Here is a 4,634-nt window from a genome sequence, read left to right as displayed (position 1 = left end):
AAGCTTGAAATAAAAAATAGGACTGAAAATAAAATGCAAATGTTAATACACTGTATCCCCTTACTTGAAGAAAGAAATGTGCCCATATAATGTAAAGCCATAATTTTTAACGCAGTACTAAAACTAGCACCAGTTAGTGCACGGTGCTGGAGCCTGTGTATTGACAACAATATTAGAATTAAAAGTTCAGACAGCTGAGATGTAAGCACAGGACAGTTAGAGGAGGCACCAGAAGGAGCAGCAAGGAAAACAAACCAGCAAGTGTTACAGTAAACAAGCACAGATAGAGAACTACTTAACCAAATTAGGAAAAGACGACTAAAATTTGTGGGACACACTGCTAGAAGGCACAAAACCGAACTGCTGAGTATCACAGGAAAGATAGAGGCGAAGAGAAGGAGAGGAAGACAAAGACGGGATCATAGAGAGCAACAACCTGGCATGTAGACTTTCACACCTCATCCATGTGACTAAAAAGTGAAGGTGAGAGGACATGATCGCCCAAGTCACGTAACACGGCACTTGGGTAAAGGTGCCAGAAGGAGCAGGATAAGGAAGTTTCGGCTAAAAGAGGACTTGGGAGCTAGACCAGTATTTGAAGAAGTGGACAGAGCAACACTGAAATGGAAGATCAACATGCAAGGAAGTACATGGAATAGTTAAGAGGGAGGCAACCAGGAGGTAGACAGGGAAGAGATGAAAAGGTGTAGAAGAAAGTCTTAGGAAAGGAGAGAAAACATTGGCTGAGCTGAATTTAGATGGGGTGATTGAAGAAAACTGAGAAGTTGTGAGTCTACTTGGCGTCTGATGAAAGAGAAAAGGGGAAGAAAATGGAAAAAAAAATATATATATATATGTAAAGGGTTACAAGGATAGGTATAGCAAGGGAGCAATGGTAGATAGGTATGTGTGTGTGTGTGTGTGTGTGTGACTACTTGCAATATACATAATTTGGATCAGGCTCACGTGGTCCGTCTCCATATCTACTTTTCTCCTTAGCCAAAGTCCCGCATTTTAAAACGCTTTACTTTCTCACCACGACCATTCTCAATGACCACATACATGATTAGCCGGGTTCTCAAGAGTGTTTCTGCTGTTAATAATGTAGAAATTTTGTTAATCTATCACTAAAATCATTAATACACCTTAAAAAACCCGGGCAACTTTAACTAGAGCTTTTTGATTGTGGTGGAGGTGCAGCGCAGAAATGTTTCTGAATATGATTCTAAGTCGTGTGTGTGTGTGTGTGTGTGTGTGTGTGTGTCCTCCAACAGTCCTTTCTGTCTGTCTCTTCGCCATTCCTTCTCACAGTATGTGCTCACGGCATGTCCTTCTGCAGGGGTGAGTGAGGAGGAGTCTGCCAGCACCAGAACTCAGTGGTGAGCTCTCCTGTTACGTCACCATCGCGCAGTTCACCTCCCATCACTGCAGCTCAGCAAGCCCCTCAACACCAGCTCTCTGCTTTTTGTTTAAACTCATGGAAAATAAGTGTCATTTGTACACCAGAACACCTTCACCTGGTATCACTGACCAGATACACTAGCACATTCAACAGCACCACACTCAACATACGAGTACACTGCACTGTAAACATCGATGTACAGCCCGATGCCGGAAATCTCACACATTCACTCACACATCATTCACACTCTTAATTAACCCTGTCGGCTGTTGGTGAAAAGAAACAGTTTCGTGGACTATCCTACTAACCACAAGGGCTTAGTCACGGCACAGCTGGCCACATACTTCCGCAGCAAGACGTGACAACATACACTACACTGGTTTGCCCCTGTCCCTTCGTCATGAGACTTTTCCCTACCCTATACCTATTCTACTCCTGAGACCACAGCAGATACAGGGTACGTCCTACGGATTGTTGTCTTAAATATATATATATATATATATATATATATATATATATATATATATATATATATATATATATATATATATATATATATATATATATATATATATTTTTTTTTTTTTTTTTTTTTTTTTTTTTTTTTTGATATGATGTAATGTCCTGATTACGAAAAACAATAACAATCATTAATAACAACAGAACATCGGAAAACTGTGAACACGCAGCAGTGGTCTGTCAAACTTCCGGTGTCTGCACAGTACTTCCCATTGTAGTAGACACACAGAACACGTGTCTGAGGAAAGGAAGTAGTCCTGCGGTAGTATTATATTATCAACAGCTTGACGCGTGAATTTTGACGATACTCGTATTTTTCCCCTATTCTACTTTTAGTTTTCCTGTCTCTGGAGTCGCCACATTAGTTCCCACCATACAGTACAAGACAGGCAAGGAGTATTGGCTTGCACTGCATCTCTTTATGATGTTAAGTTTATGATGTCTCTTTATGATGTCAGTTCTTTTTTCTTTTTCTGTAGTATTTGTCATTTTTTATTTTTTTTCTCTCATTTTCCTTTTTCTTCTCTATTTTTCATCTGTTCCCGTATTCTCTCTCTCTCTCTCTCTCTCTCTCTCTCTCTCTCTCTCTCTCTCTCTCTCTCTCTCTCTCTCTCTCTCTCTCTCTCATTTACGTAGCCACATTGCTATCAACAAGATGCATTTTCTTGGCGTTTCATCGGTCACCAGTCAAATCCACAAAGCGTTGCACTTCTCACTCGTGACACACAGAGTCCGCCTGTGATGTGAAGGAATAGTCCTCTCATTGCCAGAAGAGGGAATTAAGTCTTGATTTACTCGCTGCTAACCCCTCCTCCAAGGGCCTTGCTGCACAACACTCTCTCCTTCTCTCACTCCTATTCTGTCCTCCTCTTTAATGCAAGCTTTATGCTCAATCCCCTTTTTGGTACTCTGGAACTCTCTGCCTGCTTTTGTATTTCCTCCTTCTTATGATCTGAAATCTTTCAAGAGGAAAGTTTCGAGATACTTATCTTTCAATATTTGGTGATCACTTCTGATTTATGTTTAGGGACTGGCCTTTTCTTTTTTTTTTTTTTTTTTTTTCTTTCTCTTGGTCTCTTACATAAAAAAAAAAAAACAATGTCGCTTTGGAAATAAATTGGAACCACTCGTGCATCGAATTAATATAGTGAATTGGGTCGTGGCATCCTGCAGTTATTATAATAGTGACATACCAAGTGATATACCAAGTGTGTTATTACGATAAAGAAGAAAAGAAGAACTATCTGTGCCTCGAAAGCAAACTTTAACGATAATTAGGTGTTCTTGATAATTATGTATAAAACGCAAAATCATTCCAGTATTTTTTTATTTATTTGTTTCCTGTTCGCTCGAGTAGGTAACGTTATTGTGACGCGCTTGTGCTCCAGTTAGGTTACCACGTCACCAATACAGTGCCAAAGTATGTAATGTTAATATACTCCGCTGATACATATAGGAGTAGAGTGAAGGAATAACAAGGAGTGTCCATAATGGCAAACTTCATACGGTGTGTGGGACAAGCAGAACGATGAAGCCGCACAGCACATTCTCTTCTATTTACAAACAATGTTGACGTGTACCAACATTTACACGCCACTATATATACACCCTTGAAAATTCCATTATTACTATTATTATTATTATTATTATTATTATTATTATTATTATTATTATTATTATTATTATTATTGTTGTTGCTGTTATCATAATTATTATTGTCAGTACTACTACGCACGACAACAACTACTGTTACTACTACTACTACTACTACTACTACTACTACTACTACTACTACTACTACTACTACTACTACTACTACTGCTACTACTACTACTACTACTACTACTACTACTACTACTACTACTACTACTTTTACTACTACTGCTACTACTACTATTACCACGGCCAACACCACAATCGCCATCATTGTTGCTATTATAATTATTCGAAATTTTTATTTTATTTTTTTTTTCAGATTGACAATATAATTTTTCCTTCAGTAAACGTTCCATTATTTAAACAGTGCGTGGTAGTAAGACAGAACTCACTCATCAGTACTGCAGGAAGGTTTGTGGACAGCATGAAGGTGTTGGTGTTCTGTGGGTCTTGTGTGTCTGAGGCATTAATTTAGTTGTAGATGATATTACCGGCTCAAGTTTTGTAAGTCTGTCTCTTTAGAATCAAATAAAGATTAAATACTGCTAAATGTCTCCCTTATATACTATTAGGGGCTGAGGCTGGCGTGGTAGAGTGTGACAGCACGTGCTTTGGGGGCCGAGGGGTCCTCAGGCGAGTTGGAATCCTGGTCATGGTTCGAGGATATGAAGGGCATCCATTGTGGGTAACGGTTCCTAAGCAGCAAATCCATTCCTTCGTTAGGAGGTACCGTCCTAGCCCTTATAAGCTAGGGAAACCAGACGTAAAAGATGTATTGAGAGAGTCACATTGACCTGTTTCGCCTTCAATTTAAAGGAGAAGCATGTTGGGGTTTCCCTTGCGTCCTGAAGATCGAAGCAAGCCGGGCCAGTTGGCAAACTCCTGAAAATATAACATCATAAAGGATTTTAACGATATGAAGTGTACATCATTATTTTCTTTAGTCTCATTTTATTATTTATCAGTAATTTCAGTGCCATGTACCAATTTGTAATCTCTCATTTGAATCAGTCTTTGAAATGTGCGTCCCTACTTGGTCAAACTTTTCCTTCTTTTT

General features: G+C 39.1%; 1 protein-coding gene across 6 annotated transcripts in view; it reads left to right on the top strand.

Moving 5' to 3' along the window:
* The window catches only part of LOC135094032 (uncharacterized), a 59,370-nt gene extending 57,484 nt beyond the window's left edge, over positions 1-1,886 (top strand). For all 6 annotated transcript variants that reach the window (XM_063993752.1, XM_063993754.1, XM_063993755.1 and 3 more), the window contains one exon: positions 1,340-1,886. The gene's annotated coding sequence lies outside the window, so the exon portion shown is untranslated. The remainder of the gene's footprint in view (positions 1-1,339) is intronic.
* Positions 1,887-4,634: the final 2,748 nt, after the last annotated feature.

The sequence above is a fragment of the Scylla paramamosain genome, chromosome 44 (assembly GCF_035594125.1).
Source record: "Scylla paramamosain isolate STU-SP2022 chromosome 44, ASM3559412v1, whole genome shotgun sequence".
NCBI lineage: Eukaryota > Metazoa > Arthropoda > Malacostraca > Decapoda > Portunidae > Scylla > Scylla paramamosain.
Note: the sequence above shows the minus strand (reverse complement) of the source record. Positions and strands in the feature narration are given on the sequence as shown.